Source organism: Conger conger, chromosome 1 (genome assembly GCF_963514075.1).
Source record: "Conger conger chromosome 1, fConCon1.1, whole genome shotgun sequence".
NCBI classification, from domain to species: domain Eukaryota; kingdom Metazoa; phylum Chordata; class Actinopteri; order Anguilliformes; family Congridae; genus Conger; species Conger conger.
Window position 1 is genome coordinate 42,555,991 of NC_083760.1, and position 25,755 is coordinate 42,581,745.

At 44.4% G+C, this 25,755-nt stretch overlaps 1 pseudogene; it reads right to left on the minus strand.

The window, feature by feature from the left end:
- Positions 1-15,815: 15,815 nt before the first annotated feature.
- On the minus strand, positions 15,816-16,828 carry LOC133126269 (uncharacterized; annotated as a pseudogene).
- Positions 16,829-25,755: the final 8,927 nt, after the last annotated feature.

Sequence of the window (25,755 nt, forward strand, 5' to 3'; positions counted from 1 at the left end):
CACCCCCAGCGACAGGGGCTGGGTCCAATTCCTGCAAAGGCTGGAATCGGTTGGACACCAACAGCTGCACTTCCAGTCACCAGTCTGTCAAGCTCCTGAAGTTCACGGACGATACCACCCTTATTGGACTTATTTTTGGTGGGGCTGAGTCTGCTACAAGCAGGAGATTTGGTGACCTGGTGCAGTCAGAACAACTTGGAGCTCAACGCTGTGAAGACAGTGGAGATGGTTGTAGACTTCAGAAAGAACCCAGTCCCACCCACCCACCCCATCATCTTGAGAGACTCCCCTATCAACATTGTGGAGTCATGCCGCTTTCGGGGGAACCAGGACCTCAAGTGGGAGCTGAACATCAGCTCCCTCACCAAAAAAGCCCAGCAGAGGATGTTCTTCCTGCGGCAGTTGAAGTTCAACCTGCCAAAGACAATGATGGTGTACTTCTACACTGCCATTATTGAGTCCATTCTCACCTCCTCCATCACCATCTGGTATGCTGCTGCCACTGCCAAGGACAAGGGCAGACTGCAGCATATCATCCGCTCTGCAGAGAAGGTGATTGGCTATCTCTTCAGGACCTGTACGCCTCCAGAACCCTGAGGTGTGCAGGAAGGATTGTGGCCGACCCCTCTCACCCTGGACACAGACTGTTAGAAACACTCCCCTCTGGCAGGAGGCTGCGGTCCATCAGGACCAAAACCTCTCACCACAAAAACAGTTTCTACCCATCTGCAGCTGGCCTCATCAACAAGGTCCGGGGGACCCCCCACTGTCACAGAACCCTTACTCCACCCCCATAGACATGTTACATCAACGCACTGTCTCCCTGTGATTAACGTCAACAAGGCCCGGGACCCCCATTGTCACAGACTCTTATCCCGCCCCCATAGACTTTAGTTTTTGCACTTTAATAATACTTCACATACCCCGCTTCAGTATCATCTGTATTGTAAATATTTATATTTATTTGTATTCGTATTTTTTATTCATATTTACATTCTACATTACATTCCACTTTATTTTATATCTGTTTCTATTTTTAGTATTCTTTATGTTGTCTGCATGCACCCACTAACCACAGCAAATTCCTTGTATGTGTAAACTACTTGGTGAATAAAGTGATTCTGATTCTGATTCTGATTCTGACACCACCACCTCTGGAGATACAGCCCCTGAGTAGGGTGCATGCATTTTCCCTCACTTGTGCCCTGCTGTCACCCAACTCTTGCCCTTGTAATACGTAGCTAGCCAACTAGCTAGTCCTTTATTTTTCTCCGGATAAAAATTCGGAATTCAGTGTATAGGACATGTTTCAGCATGTTTCCTGAAATGTTCTTAGCTAAGTATAACTTCTGTAAGAAATTGTACATTACGAAGGATGCATGTTGCACTATTGAACATGTTACCTAATTGCCTTTGTTTTGTTGGACACCGTAGTCCTAAAACTGGAAAATAATTTCCACACCACGTCCTCAAACAATATCTCCATTCCATTTGTTGTGAAGCTGTGGGACTGCTTCTTTCTTCGTTTTTTTTTCTGCCCTAGCTTAAGTTGTTTTCGTGTTGGTGTGTTTTGCTCGTTGGTGAGCTTTTATTGAAAACGTCAGCTAATCAAAGAAAATAGTGAATTACACCAGTAATGTGATGGTGCTTCTAGCAAAACAACCCTGATTGCAAAGTCATTTAAGGCACCATGACAAAGATATTAAAATAATCGAAATAAAACATGACATGCCAAAGAAGGCGTATTGCTAGGTGGCGTAACAGGATGAGGTGTGATACCACAATCTGGTATCACAAACCGTATATATAATTGGGCAAAAATTATATATATGGTTGGATAATTTAGTTTGTAAGTTTTTAATTCTATTAATGAGTTCCCACCAGTCGTGATAAATGCAATATTTTAAAGTATTCCTGCAGTGTTTTATTCATAAAGAACACTAATTTCTCTCATAACCCAGTAAAGCAGTTGCTGCATGGAGTGAATAATCAATCTTAGAAAGGTTGATGGGCCTAGTAACGTCACACATAGAAGCTATCCCTTAAGCAACCGCCTAAGAGATGGTTTGGGAAACACACCTAGAAAAGTAAACAACTTTAGTAAGGTATACCTTTCGAGTCTTTGTAAAATTCTAAGAGACACCGTTATCGGGAAATGAGGCCCAGATCATTAAAACCCCAACTGAACAATGCAGAAAGTCTGACTCAGGTAGAAAGCTCACTCTGTACAAAGTGCCACCATTCATGCTTTGAAGTGTTTGAGGAATTATGGGTTTATTCAGCGCAGTAATCCTGCTTTGTGAAATACCACCAGTTCAGATTGTTGTTGCTAGCTAGTAAGCAGATACTGTAGTTAAAAAGGTATTCTGTGCTTTATATGTAGGTAGCAACAACAGCAATAAGCCAACAGGGTCCACCAAGGTTCCTTTTGCACAAATTACTGCATCAATGTGGCGTGGCATGGAGGCAATCAGCCTGTGGCACTGCTGAGGTGTTATGGAGGACCAGGTTGTTTTGATAGCTATGCAGACGATACCCAACTCTTCATCTCATTCCCACCATCCGATAGACAGGTTTCAGCCCGTATCTCTGCTTGCCTGAGTGACATCCAGAGCTGGATAGACAACCACCATCTAAAACTCAACCCAGGTAAGACTGAAATGATATTCATCCCTGCCATTACCTCTCCCCACCTGGATCTCTCCATTTCCCTAGGGGATACCACACTGACACCATCACCCTGTGCAAGGAACCTCGGCGTGGTGATGGACAGCAGACTGTCCCTCTCTGAGAACATTGAGGCGGTGACCCGGTCATGCAGGTTCTTCCTATACAACATACGGAGAATCCGCCCCTTTCTCACCCCCTACTCGACCCAGCTCCTGGTCCAAGCAATGGTTTTGTCCCGCCTGGACTACTGTAATTCCCTCTTGGCTGGCCTCCCAGCGTCCGCCATCAGACCCCTCCAACTTATCCAGAATGCAGCAGCTCGTCTGGTCTTCAACCTTCCCAAACACTCACGTCACCCCCTGCTTACTTCCCTCCACTGGCTACCTGTCATGGCTCGCATCAAATTCAAAACATTGGTGCTAGCCTTCCAAGCAGTTAAGGGGTCTGCCCCAGCTTACCTCCAAAAATCATCAGACCCTACACCCCTGCGAGACCTCTTCGTTTGGCCTCCACAGGCCGCTTGGCGCCTCCTCCTCTCCGAACTTCCACCTCACGCTCACGACTACTGTCTGTTCTGGCTCCACGGTGGTGGAACCAACACCCCGTTGAGGTCAGAACAGTAGAATCTCTTCCCACCTTCAAGCGCAAACTGAAGACGCACCTCTTCAAGCAGCATCTCTCCCTGTCCCTCCCTACTTCCCTGTAAACCCTGTAATTGATTCCTTTCTGTGATTTACTTGTGTATCAGGATGTTTAGTTTAGTTTGGCTAGGTAAGCAGTGTTTGGCCCTGGTCCTTAACTTTGTTGTGCAGGTAGCAGTTGAAATTGTACTTCCCTCTAGGGTGCACTTTCAGTGCACTTATCCCTGGTTATGGGTATGCACTTTGCACTTTGTTGTACCTCGCTCTGGATAAGAGCTTCTGCCAAATACCATTAATATAATGTAATGTAATAGCGGCCTTCGGCTTGTCTGTATTGTTGGGTCTGGGGTAAATGGTAAATGATTGGTATTTATATAGCGCCTTTATCCAAAGCGCTGTACAATTGATACTTCTCATTCACCCATTCATACACACACTCACACACACACCAACGGCGATTGGCTGCCATGCAAGGCACCGACCAGCTCGTTGGGAGCATTTGGGGGTTAGGTGTCTTGCTCAGGGACACTTCGACACAGCCCGGGCAGGGGATCGAACCGGCAACCCTTCGACTGCGAGACGACTGTTCTTACTGCCTGAGCCATGTCGCCCCGGTGTCTCATCTTCCTGTTGGGTTCAAGTTCGGCGAGTTGGTTGGCCAATCAAGCACAGTAATACCATGGTCAGCAAACTCGTTACTAGTGGTTTTAGCACTGTGGGCAGGTGGCAAGTCCTGCTGGAAAAGGAAATTAGCATCTCCATGAAGCTTGTCAGCAGACAGAAGCATGAAGTGCTCTAAAATCTCCTGGTAGACGGCTGTGTTGACTCTGGATAAAACACAGTGGGCCAACACCAGCAGATGACATGGCACCCCAAATCATCACTGACTGTGGAAACGTCACACTGGACTTCAAGCAACTTGGATTCTGTGCCTCTCCACTCTTCCTCAAGACTCTGGGATCTTGATTTCCAAATTAAATGCAAAATTTACTTTCATCGAAAAGAGGACTTTGGACCACTGAGCAACGGTCCAGTTCTTTTTCCTCTTTAGCCCAGGTAAGGCGCTTCTAATATTGTCTCTGGTTCAGGCGTGGCTTGACACTAGGAATGGGACACTTGTAGCCCATTTCCTGGACACGTCTGTGCGTGGTGGCTCTTGATGCACTGACTCCAGCCTCAGTACACTCCTTGTGCAGCTCCCCCAAGTTCTTGAATCTGCTTTTTTTGACAATCGTCTCAAGGCTGTGGCCATCCCTGTTGATTTTCCTCCCACACTTTTCCCTTCCAGTCAACTTTCCATGAATATGCTTTGATACAGCACTCTGCGAACAGCCAGCCCTTTCAGAAATGACCTTCTGTGGCTTACCCTCCTTATGGAGGATGTCAATGGGTGTCTTCTGGAAAACTGTCAAGTCAGCAGTCTCACCCCGATTGCCTGACCAAGTATTGAGTGCATAAATGAACATACTTTTCAGAAGGTCGACATTTCTGTATTATTAATCCTTTTGATTGGTCTTATGTAATATTCTAATATTTTGAGATACTGATTTTTTATTTTCATGAGTTGTAAGCCGTAATCATGGTAGTGAGGTAGGGAGGGAAAGGTGCAGCCTGAAGAGATGAGTCTTCAGTCTGCGCTTAAAAATGGTCAAAGACTCTGCTGTTCTGACATCCACTGGAAGGTCATTCCATTACTGTGGGGCCAGATCAGACATATCAGTCATGACCGAGAAGTGCAGGTGCGACGAGGGGGAGGTGGCAGGCATCCCAAAGTAGCAGAACTAAGGGGTCTGATCCCTTAACTGCCTGGTATTTGAGCACCAAAGTTTAAACTTTGATGCAGGCCATGACAGGCAGCCAGTGGAGGTCGCTAAGCAGGGGGGTGATGTGAGAATGTCTGGGGACATTGAATACCAGAAGAGCTGTGGCATTCTGGATTAATTGTAGGGGTCTGACAGCGGATGCTGGAAGGCCAGCCAGCAGATAATTGCAGTATTTCAGGCGGGATAGGATGAACAAGGAGCTGAGTGGAGTAGGTGGTGAGGAAGGGACAGGAAGTTGTACAGGAAGAACCTGCATGCACTGCTGCGAAAGAGGAGAGAAAGAGTTGGGTCAGCACAACAATGATATGACATGCCATGAGCAGAGATAAGAGGGCCAAGGGATCTGATATAGATGGAGAAAAGGAGGGGACCGAGCCCTGGGGAAGTCCTGTAACCAGGAAAGGAGGGGTTGATACTTTTCTAGCCCAGATGACCTGGGAGGACCGGTCGAGAGTCTAGGGCTGTGCCTGTCGAGTTATTTGGGTTTTTTATTACTCTCAGGAACGGGGGATCCAATAGCGAGACCACAACGAAAGTTCTTTAGAAAATAAGGTTTTTATTTTCTCAGGGTAGGTTGGTACATTAAAAAAACGAAACCTTACAATTTTTCTCGCCACTCGAAAATGGCGAGAAAAACAGAGGACGCGCTGGACAACTCAACTCCTTTCCTTGCATTTATTTCCAACAATTTTCCACAGTCCAAAGTCCACAGCAGTTGTATTCCACACAATCTGTTTAGTTGGAGTTAACTTTGGAGTTTGAGTTAGGTTGAAAACCTTTACAGAAAACCAGTAAAACAAAATAAATTCATTAAACCATATCAGCTACTGTCATTATTAACATGCTAATAATATGAATTAATCAGGATTAAAACATGCTTGATATTGATTGAGGCTACAATTAGGTAAGTCTTTTTTACTCTACCAAATAAATCAAGATAAATTAAAATATATACTACAAGTTATTATAATTTAAATACACATTCTCCGTCATTTAAACATCATAAGATAACCAACTGCACTTTAAATATCACTTCACATTTTAGATAATAATGTCACTGAAACAGCAAACACCACAAATCACAATAGTCTTGATACAACCCCACATTACTGCATCAAACGCTACATATATAAAATAATTTACATTTAATTGGAGGCAGCACCGTAATGGCAAAAAACCCTGGCAATGGCAAACTGGGCTATCAGAACTTTGTTCCGTGCTTAATTGTTTAATTGCTTCAGCTGATCAATGCAGAAACATGAATAAGGATACTAAATACATTGTGGGTTTTCTTTAGCATTGTCTGATGTTGCATTCATAAGGTTTGACATTTACAAGTGAAGGTACACCATAACAGTTCTTAATTGTGCAGAAAACATCAGCAGTTTCTAAAAATAAAAGAAAAAATGGCAAATCACATTTTCTAAATTAGCATTGTTAGATTATACCAAATGATAACCAATACATACGAATAGCGCGTCTTTTTTTTTTTTTTTTGTGTCCCCGGTATCTTAGGCAAGCAGTATGATTGATCTGGGTGCCGTGTGTTTTGGGGCCAGTTTGATCTGTAACAGGGGAGTATTGGTACCCTTGTATTCTTCCAGAGGTGTCAGATGTTCCCCCTGTTGCTTATTTCATACTTTACTTAGGCATATGGGGATGGGATATGAGATGGGGGGGGGGGGGGGGTGGACTTGAGGGGCGCGACAGGGCGTGGCAGGCCCCGCCATCCAGTGGCCCCCAAGCATCGGGCCCCCCGTGCACACCCCAGGCGGCCACACACCAATAGCGTCTCTGAGGTAGTCTATGCAATGAGTTAAACCCTCATTTTGTAAATTGTTCCCTGCGGGAATATCTACATCACGCATACAAACAGAACCCGTTTGCTTGTTTGACTCCACTTTTATGTAAAGTTCACCGTGCACCTGGTTCACCGGAAGCATGTGTAATTGATCAGACCTCTGACGAACCCAGCAACTCACCGCTTCCCTCTGGTGCGATATTTAATTATTTATTTTTGTATTCACAGTGCCAAAATACAATTTTAAAAAAGAACATTTTTGAGTGACAGTGTCTTTGAGATGCAGTTTGCTCTTAATATTTAATAACAACCCATGCATAAATTAATACAGCCAAACAAGGCAATGTATGTATGGACATATTAGTTGAAATATATGTATCATTATTTATTTTTGTCTTCACAGTGCCGCAGATCCCTGTAGATGCCAGGGAGGATAGGAAGATGGAGTGGTTGACCATGTCAAAGGCTGCAGAGAGATCCAGAAGGAGAAAGACAGAGGAGAGGGAGGCTGCTCATGCAGCCTGAAGGGATTCATTGGCCGAGAGGAGTGCGGTCTCCGTCAAGTGGCCAGGTCTGAAGCCAGACTGGCCGGGTCTAGCAGGTGTGAGATTCTGTGAGAAGAAGGAAGAGGAAGGTTGTTCCATTGATTTGGATAGAAAAGGAAAGAAAGATACTGGATGGTAGTTCTGTATGCAGGAGGGGTCCAGAGTGGGCATCTTCAGGAGTGGGGTGATGTAGGCCCTCTTGAATGATGAGGGAAAGCATCCAGAAGACAGGGAGGAGTTCACAAGGGAGGTGACATATTGGAGGATGTCAGGTGTGATTGTCTGAAGGAGGGTTGAGGGGATTGGGTCGAGGGCACAAGTAGCAGGGTGGTTGGAGAGCAGGAGTTGAGACACATCAGCATATGTGAGGGGAGAGAAAGAGGAGAAACAGAGGGCAGGCACAGAAAGGGAGGCAGGCACAGAGGTGGTAATGCACATGAAGGTGGGCGACTGAGGTGGTGGGGGAGGTGTGCTGAGGAGAGAGAAAAAAATGGAGAACAGTTGACGCGGGTCTGGATCTCTCATTTTCAAGTTGTCCTACAAGCAATACTAATACTTTGCTTTTGAATGGATCTCTATGGGAGTTGGGGGCTGGGACTAGATTGGCTAAATGGCTTTCAGTCATCAAGTCATTTCAGTCATACGTTTCCTCTTAAACCACTCAAGTGTTGCTTTAGCATTATGCTTAGGGTCATTGTCCTGCTGGAAGGTGAACCTCCGTCCCAGTCTCAAATCTCTGGAAGACTGGAACATGTTTTCCTCAAGAATTTCCCTGTATTTAGCGCCATCCATCATTCATTCAATTTTGACCAGTTTCCCTGTGGTTTGCGCCAGACGTAGCGTTTTCCTCACTGACCAAAAAGTTTAATTTTAGTCTCATCTGACCAGATTACCTTCTTCCATATGTTTGGGGAGTCTCCCACATGGCAAACTCCAAATGTTTTATTTTTCTCTAATGGGGTTGGTTCTGGATCAAAGCAACAGGGACAAAGTATATTCACTTATTTATATTCTATTCTAAATACAAGTATTGGGAGTCCAACAAAATCATATCCCCTCTTCTTTCCAAAACACATACTTATTGTATGTTATGTTTCTGCCACTAAAATAAATAGAAAAGTTTACTGTAACAATAAAACTTGACCAGATGTACAGTTACTGATAGGTTAAACATTTCATTTCAGTGGCAGAAATTGAGAGAGGCCTGGAGTCACTGCACAGGACCAGGGAGCAGATCAGGCAGGCTTATGCAGATATTGACCCAGATGTGGCAGAGTTGCTGAGGGAGGATGCAGATGCAGTCATAAACATAAGTGTGTCTTTTGATGGCACCTGGCAAAAAAGAGGCTTCAGTTCTCATTACGGAATTGGCGTGTGCATCGACCTCCTTACGGGACTGGTGATAGACTATGAGGTCCTATCCTCTTACTGTCATGCCTGTGCCCTAAAGGAAAATGCCAAGTAACAGAAAAAAATATCAGAGCAGGAGTTCAACAGCTGGAGAGAGACACACAAGGACTGTGCTAAAAACTTTGCAGGAGATGGAGAAGGAGTCAGCAAGCAGGATGTGGGCCAGGTCTGTGAATCGCCACCAGGTGCGGTACACTCAGATGCTGTCAGATGGGGATAGTACAGCATTTAGGGAGGTGGTTGCACTGAATCCATACCCTGGACATGAAATTGAGAAGTTAGAGTGTATCAATCATGCCCACAAGCGAATGGGTACAGCACTAACAAAGTTGAGTACAGAGGGTAAGTTAGGAGGGAAAGGTGTGGGGAAGCTGACCGCCAATAAATGTAAAACCTTGCAAAATTATTGTAGGGGGGCAATTCTAAATAACCAGGGTTCACTAGACCAGATGAAGGCAGCAATATGGGCAGGTCTCCTCCACTCTATGTCCACTGATGACAACCCTCTGCACACCAGGTGCAGTCCCTCCTGGTGTTGGTATAGGAAAGCAGAGGAGAATGGGGAAACACCTGATAGCCATAAACGCCATGCTGGAAACTTTCTAACACGAGAGGTGGGGAAGAAGCTTATCCCAGTGTACCACCGCATGTCAAGTGACAGCCTGCTGCAGCGAATGCAGCATGGAGGCACTCAAAACGCTAACGAATGCCTCAACTCGGTTATATGGGCGCGGTGTCCAAAAACAGTCTTTGTGGGGAAAAGCAGGCTTGAGGCAGCAGCAAGTATGGCCATCTCCACTTTTAATGAAGGTGCCTGTGCCATGCTAGCTGTTATGGAGAGGTTGTGGCTTCAGAGCACATTTGTTACTGTAAATGCAATGAGGGAAACTGATATGCTCAGAATCTCAAAAGCTGAGGCCATCACAACCGCCAGTGCCAAACGTAGGCGCAAGAGTCTGAGCACGGCTAAAAAAGTGGAAATCGACATCAGCAGGAAATGGGTGAGGGACCCACATATGGAGCAGGCATGGACAACTAGGCCATAAGCAGGAATGGCTAACAGTGCTATGCAAGACGGGCATAGAACAAACTAGGGTGGCAGTTCTACTGGTGGCAGTGTGTGGGTGACTGTGTTACTGTGGTTCCCTGGTCTGGACCCAGGCAATTACTTTGGTTCTATTTACACACACATTTTGATGAGATTTAGATATTTAGGCTATATGATGGGCCATACATGCATTCAGTTATGAATTTTGATGAGATTTAGATATTTATATGATGATATGATGGGCCATAGATGCATTCTGTTATGAATTTTGGTGTGCGTTTTAGATATTGATATGATGATATGATGGGCCATTGCATTCAGTTATGAATTCTGATGAGTTTTAGATGTTGATATGATGATATGATGATATGGTATTGTTGTTGCTAAGTATTCGATTAGATATTGTGTCTGTAAATAGTGGTTTCCAATTCCAATTTAAAGGCCGTTTTCTCAAAATGAGTTTTTTCTCATACTCTGAGCCAGAAATCTCCACTTCAGTAGCACTTACATACACCAAACATTCCAGTTTTCATCTGGTCTATATTCTAAAGGTTTTTACAGAAGGGTTTGTTCATATATCATTTATAGCCTCATTTATATCACATTTTATTCCTAAAAACATGGCGGAAATAGATTTTTTATGACTGTTGACAATATTTTTTGATTTATAGAGTGATAAAAAGAGATATCCAAAATTCCCTCTGTAAATACCTTTGGCTCTAATATATCAACGAAATGAAACAAGAATTTTGAATCTGGCTTTATCCAATGTTCAGATTTCTGTTCTGGAAATGTATGCAAATTAGTGCATATTTAAGTAGATAATGCCTCATTTGCATATCTAAACATAAAATCTCAGAAAACTTGTAATACAAGAAATGATTGTCTTAGTGTAGGTAATCAACTGGGGAAGGTTCATGGTGATATCTATTAGTTAGAATTTTTACCCTATTCACCTGTAGTGTCTCGCCTTAAGCAATGCCTTTTTTCTGGCCACTCTGTGGAGTGTACAGCTTAAAGTGGTCCTATGGACAGATGCTGAAATGTTCCCTGTGAAGCTGTCCAGGGTTATCTTTGGTCTCTTTGTTGCCTCTCCCCTCCTTGCTTGGTCTGTGAGTTTTCATGGGTGGCCCTCTCTTGGCAGGCTTGTTGTGGTGACATATTCTTTCCATTTTGTAATAATGGATTTAACGGTGCTCCGTGGGATGTTAAAAGTTTGGGATTTTTTTTTATAACCCAACCCTGATCTGTACTTCTCCACAACTTTATCTCTGATCTGTTTGGAGAGCTCCTTGGTCTTCATGGTGCCACTTGCTTGGTGGTGTCCCTTGCTTAGTGATGTTGCAGACTTAGATTGCACACAGGTGGACTTTATTCAATTAATTATGTGACTTCTGAAGGTAATTTGTTGCACCAGATTTTATTTAGGGGCTTCAAAGCAAACGGGGTGAATACATATGCCCGCACCACTTTTCAGTTTTTTATTTTTTGGAATTTTTTAAAACAAGTGTTTTTTTTAATTTCACTTCACCAATTTGTATTATTCTGTGTAGGTCCATTACATAAAATCCAAATGAAAATCAATTTCAATTACAGGTTGTAATGCAACAAAATAGGAAAACTGGCAAGGGGAATACTTTCACAAGGCCCTGTAATGGAGTCCACCAAGTATCAGGCAATTTTGGCCTGATGTGGTTGATCTACAAAACCACAGTGGAACTTTTTGTCTGGATGCGGACAGGCTTCCCTACGGACATTGACAGAAAGTACACCGAAACCGGAACACTGCCTCCAACTAGAGAAGTTTTGCATGAACCTCTCACCATGAGCCGTCTGTAGTTATTGTCACTCAGGAAAACACTGGACCAATGAGAGCACCGGCTCATACGGCTGGCCGACAACCTGGGCCCAATTAAATAAGTCGTTGCCCATTCTCCATGGGGCTCACCCTGTGCCAGGCAAACCACTGCTGCCATGGGCACGTGTGGAGCAGCTCCAAAGGGCCAACCTGGGCAGCTGCTGCCAACAGCCTGAGCAGCCTCCAGTCAAACTTTACAGTCACCTGCTTCCTCACAAGGAAGTGGGACTATGTTCCCTCAACATTGATAACCCTTGGGAGTCAGGGAACCACCCATTATGGTTGAATCCAACCCAAGCCGAGATAAGTATACTCAAAGGAGTAAGGCAACCTTTCTCCATGTACAAGGTCAAGCCCTGCTTGCTGAGTCAAGCCTTTGCATTGTCCCTGGCCCGCTGTTCTGATGGAGCACATAACCAATCACCCAGATAGTTTGCCACGCAAATATCAGGGCACTGGAGTGGAGCAAGTGGTGCATACATACATTTTGTAAAAGTATGGGAAGCCAGGGACAGGCCAAAAGGGTGAATCTTGTGCCCATAATAAAAATAGCTTTATTTGTATAGCACCTTTCATGCAGACTGCAGCTCAAAGTGCTTAACAGGGAAAAAAAGGCAAAAACAAGCAAGCATGATCAGTTATAAAGGTTTAAAACAGAGAATAAAATAGAAAAACAAAACAATGTATATTGAAATGAAAACAAAAACAGGGAGAATAAAATAGAAATAAAAGGTATATTGAAATAAAAACGTGAATAAAATAGTATGAAAGTATAAAATAAGTAATATGTAAGAGAAATAAGTTGAATAAAAGATAACAATACTAATTTTATAAGACAAAATAAAATATTAATAGGTATCAATGGGCAGGATAAAAAATGGCTTAAAAGCCAATTTAAAAAGGCAGGTTTTGAGCTGCTTTTTAAAATTGGCTACTGAGTCTGCTATTCTACTGTTCTGTGGGAGAGTGTTCCAGAGTTTTGGTGCATAATGGCAGAAAGTCCTCTCACCACCTTTTTAGTAAGCCCGCTGTGGATGAGAGTGCTTGTGTTGGTACATAAGGTGACAGTCTATCTTTAATATAAAAAGGTGCTAGGCCATTTAAAGCTTTAGACAGAAGTTGTAAGACTTTAAAATACTTTAAAATAAACTGGAAGCCAGTGCAAAGCAGCAAGGATGGGTGTAATATGTTATCTTTTCTTGGTTTTTGTTAAGATTCTGGTTGCAGTGTTTTGGATAAGTTGGATTTTATCAATAGGTGAAAGAAAGCAGTCTTGGTCACCTTGTCTATATGAGAGAAAAATTGAGGTCAACATAACTCCCAGGTTTTTGACCTCAGATTTTGTCTGTACCCGGGATTCCAATCCTTGCAGCTTGTCTCTTTTTGACTTAGGGCCCACTAGAAGTACCATCTGTCTTTTCTTTGTTTAATTTCAATAATATTTTCCCATCCATTTATTTATGTTGACTAGACATAGCTCCCCTGCACTCTGTCACAGTTACCATCTATTTGCTCAGAGACATTTTCAGCAAGTTGCACAATAAAACTTTCTTTCCATTACATAGGTACGGAACCGTTTTAGCACATAACCCGAGAGACCAACGCACTTCTCAAGGCAGTGAATTTAAATATTATGGTCTATAGTGTCAAAAGCGGCAGAATGAAACATTGTTATTATCAATACTATCATTCAGTACATTTGCCGTTTCAGTGCTATAATTAGCATTCAATCCTAGAAAATATTGTTTTCGAAAAGATGGGAATTTATTTGTCTAAAAACTACTTTTTCTATTAAAAGTTGGATATAGGTCTGTAATTGTTCAGAAGTAAGTAAGTATCCAGATTTGCTTTCTTGAGTAGTGGTTTTACCACAGCGGTCTTGAAAACATCTGGGAGTATCTGAGTATCTTGATATAGGCAGTCAAGTTTAGTTGGAATGGGATCTACAGAGCATGTGGATGATTTCATTTCAGAGATAGAATCCCAAAGCGTTGTTTCACTTATCTCAGTGAAGGTACTCAGACATGCAGTGGGAGGGCCAATTGGAAGGTCCAGTGTAGGACTTCCACTGCATAATTTTATTGTAAGCAGCAACACAGAACTTGGAGGCCGCAGAAATCCGCGGAAATTCAGACTAATTTGAATGTTGAAAGTCATAAACAAGTGAATACAACATTGTCCCCTCTCACAAGTAAGTAGTAGCAAGCTAGTTTGTGTAAAAAGTGACAGACAACAAAAAATAATGTTCAAAAGTAGATACTATAGCTTTACTTCTGTACAATGAATACGACACAGACCTGGCAAATTAATTCCTAGAATGGCGGAGTGTACATTGTTTTGTAGTTTGTCAGCACTACGCGGACTACCTCAAGCAGCAGACGCTACTTGTGCATCTGAAGTCACTTCCCAACATGCAGCAAGGTGAGTGGTTGGTTTAGGCAAGTACCACGTCACCACTAGCTTGCTAACATGTTGAGTTTGTTCATAATTTATCAGAACGAAGTTGGCTGAAGTTAACACAAGATAGAATTGCCTGTCACTTATGCTACGTAAGTGGCAAGATATTCTTCTTTGTTCCACCGAAAGTACGAAAACAGTTGATGTGATGTCTACCAGACATAATTTGTTATTTTGTAATGTTAAATACTGCTTTGGAGTGCATTTGTGTTCAATTGTACTGTTTCTTTAAAATAGTCAAGTTAAAGTTAGTTAGAACGCATCACATCCTGTTAGTCGCGAATCACTTCCTGTTAGAAAGCAGGAAATGCAACTTCCGGGTACAGCGGTACCCATTGTTCTATGAGTTATTAGCGAGCTTTAAGCTCTACGGGAATTGGATTTTATCCAATCTCGAGACTGAAAAACGATCTTGATGGCCAATCAGGGCAAAGATTCGCTTTAGCGACCGAATTTACATACGGTGGCTATATATCGCAGGCCGTCGTTCTTTCTTCGAGACAAATTTCCAGTGAAGGAAAGAGACAGGGCCTGTGAAGCTTAAAGCTGGCTAATAACTCATAGAACAATGGATACCGCTGTACCCGGAAGTTCTATTTCTTTATTAGCTTCACTTTAAGCTCTATGGGAACCCTATAGCCCACGCCCTGTCGTCAACATCAGCCCCCTGATACAGAACAACAGGCGATGGCAGTGATAGCCAATCAAGAGGGGCTCCCCTCAATAGCCAGCCCTTTTTCATGCATGAAAAAAAGGGGGGACTGTATAAACCGAGGAGCCACAACCATCCCCAGTGCTCGGTTCATGTAAACCAGCTACCGAATACCCAAGCCGGGAGATGGTCAGCTGATCTGCTTGTCGAATAGGCTGCGAACGTCGTACGTATATCGACAGAGCACGCACTGGGCAAAGTTTATGCAGCATAGCATCCTTCTCATCGTCATGAGGAGGGGGCTTGAAAGCCACCAAGTCCAATACCCGTGAGCGGAAGGACGTGGTGATAACCTTCGGGGTAAACGCAGGGTTCGGTCTCAGCACAACTCTGTCAGATCCTGAAAAAAAGAGACAGTCCGGGTGCACAGACAAGGCGCATAAATCGCTTACTCGCTTAGTAGAAACTAGCGCAGTAAGCAGCGCCACCTTAAGGGACAAAGCTCTCCACTCAACGCTCTCCAGCGGTTCGAAAGGAGGGCTACACAAGGCTTTTAGTACCACCGCTAAGTCCCACTGCGGAACACGGGGTGGGGCCACGGGTTTCAGATGCCGGACGCCCTGGATAAAACGCTTTACCAGGGGGTGGGCAGCCACCATAGAGCCACCATAGCCAGTATGGCACACAAAAATTGCGAAGACATACCCCTTTAACGTGGACAAAGATAACCCCTTATCAAGTAGGCTCTGCACAAAGTTGAGCACTACAGATACAGGACACACCAGGGGGTCCTGAGAGCGTTCGAGACACCAAGTCTCGAAGGCCTCCCATCTGCCTTTATAAGCCATTGTAGTTGAGATAGCGCGAGCATGCTATATAGTATTTACAGCTGCCTCGCTCAATCCCATGTTCACGAGCCTGCTCCTAACAGGGGCCAAGCCGTGAGGCGCAGCCTGCTTGGGTGGGGATGAAAAATGGTCCCCGCCCCCTGTGACAGGAGGTCCCGGCGCTGGGGAAGCCGCCACGGGACGCCGGTCAGCAGCAGGGCTATATCGGCCATCCACTGTTTGTGCGGCCAATCTGGCGCAATCAAAATCAGGGGTTTCTTCTCCTCTCTCGCTTTGGCTAGTACCTGCAGTATCAGACCAAAGGGAGGGAAGGCATAAAGGAGGCCCTTGGGCCAGCAATGGGCTAGCGCGTCCACTCCCAGTGGGGGCGAGCCGGTTGCTGTCATCGCAAACCATAATGGGCAATGCGCATTCTGTCGGGAGGCGAATAAATCCACTCTCGCTTTCCCAAAGCGTGACCACACCTCCGCTACCACGAGTGGGTGAAGACACCACTCTAAGGGGGAGGGACTGCCCTGAGACAAGAGGTCTGCGCCGCAGTTCAGCTGCCCCGGGACGTAGAGCGCCCGTAAGGAGTGAACTCGCAGGTATGCCCAAGTCCAGATCCTCACTGCCAGCCGGTGTAGATGTGGACATTTGGTGCCGCCCTGTCGGTTTAGGTAAGCGACTGTCGCTTTGTTGTCGCTTCTGATTAGAACGTGTCTGCCCCGAAGAAGGGGTTTGAAACGTTGTAATGCAAGCCATACTGCTGTGATCTCCAGCACATTGATATGAGGCAGAGGAGGGTTCCACAACCGGCTCGCCATCATTCCATTGCAGACCACCCCCCACCCCTTGGTGGAGGCGTCTGTGTATACAGGGGAGTGGAGATAGCGCCCATTGGCACACCGACACTTCGCCCATTTCGCCAGTGCGAGAGTGCTCTCACAACCGACTGCGGAATGCGAAACAGCTTTGCGTGGTCTCTCATTGGATCGAAATGCATTCGCTTGAGCCAGAATTGCACCGGTCTTATGCGTAGCATTCCCAACGGAACCACGGCGATTGCTGCCGCCATTAAACCCAACAGGCACATAATCGTGATTCCACTGATGCAGCAACCTGGGAGAAATCGGCAAGTGTGGTCTCTCAGGGAAGCAATTCTCTCCTGAGAGAGACACGCCGTCATTGACAATGAGCCCTAGGTACTGAACACACTGGCTCGGGTTGAAAACACTCTTGTCGCGATTGATGGTGAAACCCAATCCTTGGATGTGGGTTATCAGCATCTCTGTGTGTTTCGCAGCCAACTCCCTGGAAGGGGCTAACACGTATGCCCTGTTGTCGCAACGGGGCGATAGCAGCCCGCGCCACCATTTCGAAGGTGCAGGGTGCCAGGGACAGACCGAATGGGAGTTTGGTAAATTCGTACACTCTTCCCAGAAAAGCGAAACGAAGGTACTGCCAATGGCGCTGTACTATGTTCACATGGAAGTAAGCGTCTTTAAAATCTACGAGCGTGAACCAGTCCCCTTGGCTGATTGAGCTCATTACGCGCTTGTGCGTTAGCATCTGAAAACGTTGTTTCACCAAATGACGGTTCAGTGCCCGCAGGTCCAATATTGGTCTCACACCGCCATCTTTCTTTGGAACGAGGAAATAAAGGGAATAAAACCCTCACATTTCGTCGTGTTTGGGGACTAGGCAGATCGCGCTTTTTGCCAAGAGAGTCTCTATCTCTTGGGAAAGTGCGCTGTTTAGATGCGGGGGCATATTCGTTTCCCTTACTCCTACAAAAGGAGGAGGGGGGGCAGCGAACTGTAACGCGTAGCCCGCTCTGATTACAGTACTGAGCCATGGCGTCAGCTTGCACTTCCGAGTCCAAGCACAAAGGTTGAACGCGGACCTGGTTGAAAGCAGTGCAGACTGTACCACGGGCTTCTGAATTTGCAGAAGCCCGGCTCTTAAGTGGGGGCGGGGTCGAATTCGAGCCAGCGACCTGGTGTTTATCTGGGATAGGCCGACGTAGAGTCATGGCCGGCTTCGATTCTGAGCCAGCGAGGACTCCAATACTGCCTGAATGTCGGGGAAAAAGGCCCCTTTTGACTGGGAAATCACCAAGCGCTGATGCCAGCTTTGAGGCAGAGGGCAAGGGAAACATTTGTGTAACAATAGGGGGAGTGTGCTTTGTGACTGTAAGGGCGAAACTCGCTCCCGAGTAGGCGCTAGTAAAGTCTGTGATACAGGAGGGGTGTCCGGTCCACTCGACCGGATCGCCTCTATGACACTCTCCTACCGAAATTCAGGAACGCTTCTGGGCTTTCGATTGAGGCGGGTGGGCCCTGGGTGCAGCAGGGTTGAACGGCTTCGTCCAAGCCTTGCCGCTAGCAATAGCGGTAGCGTCTCTACGGCCACCGGGCTGCTCCTCAGTTGAGCGCCGGGATGACGACACAGGAGTGCGGCGAGTCTTAGACCATGAACGGTGATCCTGGCGTCTTGCATCTGAAGCAAGAAGCAGGTGCTTCTGCAGAGTGGGTCTCTCCTCATCCAGTCGTTTAAACCTCGCTATCGCTTCGGTCACCGCTGGACCGAAGAGACCGTCGAGAGAGACTGGGGCATCAAAGAGGGGGACCTTGTCCGCTTCGGGGATTGCCGAGTTTGCTAGCCATAAATGCCGGAGAGATGCTACACTCCAGCCCATAATCCGTCCAAAATCCTGTGCCAACACCTGGGTGAGGTGCAGGATTGCGCCCGCGTTCTTCCTCAGCTTGGCAGAAACATCATAGTAAGGAGGGAGGAAGTAAGGGACTCGATCAAGTTTGTCTGTGCTATCGCTAGGATAGCAAGATTGTTCCTTGCACCTGCGCCTTGGGAACCGCAGATAAACAAACGTTCAGACAAGGCAGCTGATATCTGCCCAGACCGAGTGGGAAGGTTAGGCTTCCTTGCGCTCCACCTTGCTGTGGGGGCGAGGCGATGAGTAGCCAAGGAATCTTCGAGTCGCGGAACCCCTTCCGTCTGAAGCTTTTGTCGGCCCGACACCACCGTGAAAGGCGAAAAAGACACTACCGGGGCTTTCGTAGAGAAAGGCTTGTCCCAGGTAAGCTGCACGTAGTGCTGTACAGACGGGCAGACGGGGGTCGGTTGCACACCGTGCCTCGATGTGTCGCGCCTGTACACTGGAGCCACCAGCTGGTTTACAGGTGCTGCAGGAGGAGGGGGCCAGGGTAGCTCCGCTCTGGTCGTCGCCGCTTTCATCATGACCGGAAAGTCTTTCAACAGGGAGGGGTGGTGCTCTAACTCACCCGTCGCCGTTGGGATAGCGGCAGAGCCGGAACGCTCCAAATTGTCGTCTGGAAGCATCTCCTGATCGCTAGAGTGGAGAAGGAGGTCGTCGTCCTCGTCCCCAGAGCTGTTAGCGAGGGTTAGGAGCGCCTCTTCCAGATGGGCCGTGTCAGACAGAACCCTGCCATCGCGCAGGTTCGGTCTGTCCTCCTGAGAGTGCATGGCAAAAGGCTCCGGGAAGTCAGCCCAACTGGCGTCTTCGCGGGGCATGCTTGCCCGGCGCAGTAACTCTTGCGCCCCGAGTGCAGTGCAGGCGGTGCAGGTCACCTTAGATAAGGCCGCGAGAGCATGGGTCTCGCCGAGACACATAATGCTAGAAGTGTGAGGGTCCGTACCCTCCACGGCTGCGTCGCACCCTTGGCACTGCTTCATGGCGAAATCTTCGAGCTCGACGTCGTCTAGCGAGGGCCTTTGAGTCGGGAAAAAAAGCTCCTTCCTCACAGCGGCGCGTTTCTGCTCGCAGACGAAGAACTTTGGCGTGGTAGAAACGTAAGTCTCCAGCTAGGTTGCTAACCTTGTGCTGAAAATTTGAGAAGAAAGAATGACGGCCTGCGATGTCGCTTATATAGCCACCGTATGTAAATTTGGTCGCTAAAGCGCATCTTTGCCCTGATTGGCCATCAAGATGGCGTTGCGTAGATCGTTTTTCAGTCTCGAGATTGGATAAAATCCAATTCCCATAGAGCTGAAAGTGAAGCTAATAAAGAAATAGAACAACAACAATGGAGCCGTGTTTGATGTGCTAGTTAAGGATCTTTTCGAATCCTCCCAAAAGGACTGATAAATCATTGTCGTAAGTGATCATATTTCATCAGTAACATGTTAAAGATAATGTATTAGGGATTAGTTGATAAAAATGTGGTTGATAAGTTAAGATAAAAAACTATTTTTGTATGTACAATGTAATTCATGCTTTTGCTGCAATTCTGGGTTGGTAAAAAACAACACAAGTGTATTTGTTTTCTGTAATTTATTTTTGCAGTTTTCACTCCATGTCATGGTGAAGGAGTCAGCAGTAAACGTTTTTGTGAACTACTATGACGACGACTCTTTGCTTCATTTTGAGTGGAGTTTAACTTGATGTTTAGTTTGCGGTTGTCACACCCTTACAAGAACATTACAGTGAAAAGACAGATACAGATCAGTATTTGCACAGATCAAAATGGCTTCCAAAAAAAGTGGAAATCACCAACCAGAGGAAGATCTTCATCCTCTTCGGCTAGCAACGCACAACGTGCCCGGGCTAAAGCTGAAGCAGCCAAGATAAAAGCAGCATACGCATCACGAGAACTAAAGCTGAAGCTAGAGTCAGCTAATAAGGTTTTGGAAGCTGATGTACAATTTGAAAAAATGAGAATAAATGCAGATCTAGAAGTTTTAAAGCTGCAATGTGAAGCAGAAGCAGCTACAGTGGAAGCACAGGTTTTGGAAATAGCAGAAGGTTCCCAAGTGACAGAGGAAGTTGCAGCAGCAGAGTGTGGAAATAAAATAGAACACACTAGTGAATATGTTCATTCACAAAATGCCCTGAAACAAGATTCTCACTCTCGTCACTCACCCTTTGAGGATCCATCCCATATGGGATTGGATGGGAGTTTCAAAGCACTTCCTCACTCACATGTTGCGGGTCCATCCCATATGAAGCAAGATAAAAGCTTCATACGACACTGGTCACCTGAGGAAGACATCGTTCAGTCATCATTAGGTAACCTCAAATTAGAATTTAAGGCAGCTGATGATGTATACTTACCTCAGCGCACAAATGGAAAAAGTCAACCATACACTCCAGAACAAATGAACGTTCACGCTCAGCCCTTCATCCCGAAACAAGCTTCTCCAGTAGTCTCAACATCTGTAGCAGAACCCTTGGCACAGTACTTAGCCAGATGAGATCTTACAAACTCCGGCCTGTACCATTTTGATGACAAGCCAGAAAACTATCGCGTATGGTACGCCTCGTTCACCAATACAATAAGTGATGTTAATTTGAGTCCAGCCCAGCAACTCAAACTCATGACAAAGTGGCTTGGCAAAGAGTCAGGTGAATAGGTGAATACGTAAAACGTATATGCTCAGTGTATGTGGGCAATCCCACAGAAGGCGCTAAACAAAGCATGGGAGCGTCTCCGTGAGTGTTATGCCGCCCCAGAGATCAAGGAGAAGTCACTTTTTCAGCGTCTGTAGAGTTTCCCCAAGCTCACCAACAAAGATCACGTCTAACTCTGTGAACTCGGCGACTTGCTGTATGAGATCCTCGGTGCCAAAGAAGATGGCTATCTCACGGACTTGTCATATTTGGACACCTCACGGGGCATCTCACCAATCACAGAAAAACTGCCTTTTGGACTTCAGGAAAAATGGCTGTCCGCTGGCTCGAGATTCAAAGAAGAGAACAATGGACGGTTCCCTCCCTTTGAATACTTCAGCAGATTTGTGGGCTGCGAAGCCAAGAAGAGGAACGATCCCAGCTTCATGCGCCAAGGGAGACAAGTCCAAGCTTTGGCAAATCAATTCTGGACACGATGGCGACAAGAGCACTTACCTTATTTATAACACAGACGGAAATGGACATTGCCTCGAAGAAACCTACAAGTTGGGGATGTGGTCCTACTCAGGGACAAGCAGGTTGTACGCAACTCTTGGCCTATGGCTAGGGTCACCACCACGTTCCCTGGGAAAGACGGACACGTGAGAAAGGTTGAGGTTAGAACTGCCGACCAGGATACAGTAAAGATATTTCTCAGACCAATTGCAGAAGTTGTATTACTTCTCCCAGAAGACAAAGCATGATGCGAACTCCTCGTACCTCATTGAGGTCAGGCGGGGAGTGTGATGTCTACCAGACATAATTTGTTATTTTGTAATGTTAAATACTGCTTTGGAGTGCATTTGTGTTCAATTGTACTGTTTCTTTAAAATAGTCAAGTTAAAGTTAATTAGAACACATCACTTCCTGTTAGTCGCAAATCACTTCCTGTTAGAAAGCAGGAAATTGTCACGTTTCAGGTCTGTCTTTCCATGTTTTATGTTTATTTCATTTTGTCTTAGTCACTAATTGTCTTATCATGTATTATGTTAGTCTAGGTTCGTCATGTTGTTTAGTTTGTTTCTTGTTACGATTTATTTTCTTGTCATGTCTAGTTATGTTTCGTTACGATTTATTTTACCTTGTTATGTTGAGTGGTTATCGTCTTAGTTTGTTTAGTGTTATGTTTTGATTTATGTTTATTGTTACGTAGACTGGTCACGGTTTAAACATACACTTTTACATGTCTTTCCGCAAACCTTGCATTCCGCCTTTCTCTCTCTCTCTTTCTGTCATTCACACCCTAATTGTTTCTATTTGTCTATTTACTAAAACTACTAACGCTAGATCAGGATTGGGTAGAACTAACAAACTAATCATGTGTTCATGTTACCTTACGTTTCTCGTGCATGTCATTTACTAATTTACTAATGCTAGGGCAGGATAGGTTATTTAATAACGATTACTAATTACCTTGTTAAACTTGTCATCCATTGCACCTGTTTTCTATTTCCTTGCTGCGCTCTAACTAATTGTCTACACCTGTCTACACCTGCATTTATATCCCAGTCACGCTACTGTTCGTTGTGAAATTGTCTGCCTCTTGTTCGTCAAAGCAACGCTTGAGCATTTACTGGCATAGATTACACGTTACGATCCAAGCCTGATTATTGATTTCTGTTTTGTTGACCATCGTTTGTTGTTGACCACGTCCTCGCCTACCGATTTTGTACCTTTGCCTTGCTGATTGTTTTATGGTTTCGACTTCTGCATCGCCCTCGACTACGACCCTGCCTACCGTCCGCCTGTACTTCTGCCCCGCTGACCGCTCTCCTGCTACCGGACCGTCTACCGACTACGAGTTTGCCTCTTCCATCGGCACCATGCTTTTTGTTTGTTTATCGTTTGTTTGGCTGGATCTACGTGTATGGACTTTGCTTGTTTTGACTACGCCCTGATTCGTCCTGAATAAACCCCTTTCGGGACTTTATCCTACTATTGTTTCTGAGTCGTGCATTTTGGGTCCAACCCCCACGCACCCGTCTCAGAAATGCAACAACAACAATGGAGCCATGTTTGATGTGCTAGTTAAGGATCTTTTCGAATCCTCCCAAAAGGACTGATAAATCATTGTCGTAAGTGATCATATTTCATCAGTAACATGTTAAAGATAATGTATTAGGGATTAGTTAATAAAAATGTGGTTGATAAGTTAAGATAAAATTGTTTTTTAGTATGTACAATTCATGCTTTTGCTACAATTCTGGGTTGGTAAAAAACGACAAGTGTATTTGTTTTCTGTAATTGATTTTTGCAGTTTTCACTCCATGTTATGGTGGAGTCAGCAGTAAAGGTTTTTGTCAACTACTATGACGACGACTCTTTGCTTCATTTTGAGTGGAGTTTAACTTGATGTTTAGTTTGCGGTTGTCACACCCTTACGAGAACAGTTTATAACATTTCCAAATCTACCAGTTGTGCCTTATGGCGCTTGATCAAGCGGAGGTGGCAATGAACAGTTTCATCCAAATCTGTGTTCGCTTTCCATCAATTTCTCTCTCACTCTATGAAATTCGCTTTACTGGCATGATGTAGCTACATATGCATATTTCCAAAAATGAGAAATACAATATACAAAGAATGCCCATATTTCATACATTTAAAGCATAATAAATTGCTTTCAATATTAGGCTGTGCTTGCTTTCATGTATATGTGCTGCTGCATCATGTCAATTAGTTGCAACAATAAACATAGCATTGAACAATAGTCAAATTAATAGTTGGCCTATATGACTACATATATACTACATTAAGAATAACAATAAGACATGTCAAAGGAATTCAGAAAAGAAGATTAATAAAAACAAAATGATGAAAAGGAGAAAAAAATTGAACCTTATAGTGTGGGTTTGGGGTAGATTAGAGCAGTGGTTCCCAACCTTGGTCCTGTTTATGCTGGTTTTTGTTCCAACCAAAGTTTCAATCCCTGAAGTTTAAATGGCTGTTAGTGTTATTTTATGTGCTTTTCATGTCTAGAGGAATTATTTACCCTCTTCAGTATATGTCAGAAATAGCTATGCATGGCATGAAGAATACGAATCCTAAGCTGTGCTCATTGTGCCATGGTACAAACAATTACATGAGAAGGGTAACAATAAAATGATCAAATTAGGAGAATAGGCTAATTAAGTTGTTCAACACGTTTCAGTCTGATCATATTTTTCCTTAAACCTATTAAAACAACGCAGATTTGGCTCTACCAAATGATTACTGTTCGTGGCCATGTGTCCACGCTTTCACCAGTTAGTAATCCATTGATTCATTATAGTCTTTAATTTGATCAGTTAAATAATGTTTTTACCTGTAAGTAATTGTTTGCAATATAGCAAACAACGTGGACATAAAACTGTTATCCTTCATGGAGTGCTTAGATATTTCTTACGTGATGTGGCTTGAGAGGGTAAATAAACCCTCTAGGCATGAAAAATCATGAAATTAAGAAAACAATTTTTAAAAGAAGCATTAAGCAAATTCATAAATAAGAATAAAAGTTCTGTGCTGGCAACGAAAACCATCATACCAACGATCGTGATTGGGAACCAGGATTAAGGTATATAGTCTCAAATTTCTCTAATTTTTGTTTTGAATTTTTCAGATTGAAGGATCTCTGTCTCGACCTGAAGGTTGGGTAATTTCAGGACTAGCGAGCCTAATTCTGCCCCGCTTGAATTTGTTGGAGATTTTCAATATAGGCTATTTCTACAGAATTAAGCATACAGAGTCTATATTGGTTGTTTATCCCATATAGTGTACTCAAGTTTACTGAGTGGACCCCATGCTTCACACGATAGGCAAGATCACTCTGTCAAAAATGTTGTACCAAATTCTAATGGGAATTTCGACTCCATGGGCTGACTGAATAATTGTGCTTATATTATGTTAATTTTATCTTCTATCTTCTAAATCATGAAGTACGTTTATTCTTCCAGACAGAGAAACACAAACAGAGAAAGGGCGGTGCTTTTTTACTACCAATAACTTTACTAGCGAGAACTTTGCTAGCTCTTATCCAACATTACAGCATTGATTTCTGCACCCACAGCAGCCCAATTCTATACAGATTTCAGGAAAAGTAATTTATAGTATTGGAGTAATTTTTATATAAAAGACACACTGAACAGTTAAAGCAGCACTAACTTCCATGATATGATGTATATGTGAGTGAAACGGCTCTTTTTGGAGGGTGGGGAGTCGATGTGACTGATGTTAATTTAGGAGGGGGAAGCAGAGCTGTCGTCTAAGAATACTCGCCGCTGCGTGAAAGGACATTGATTGGAGTTGAATGGAAAAGTACATTCATTACATCTAAATACAAGCCTGCTGGTACACAATGACGTCAAATCTTGGAAAATCTTGTTTTTCAGGAAGTTGATGGGAAAAAAGTATTAAAATGTTATAATTTTTTGGGAATATACACTCACCGAGCGTATTTATTAGACATATTTTTTTTAACTTCTACTGCTCTAGCCTGTCTCTAGCAATAGAATCAAACAGTCCAAAAGTAAATTAAATCCCAAACCAAAGCGAAAATCTTTTGATAGCCTATGCTGCTCCAAACAAAATGCGTCTCACAATAAAACACACTTTAGGAA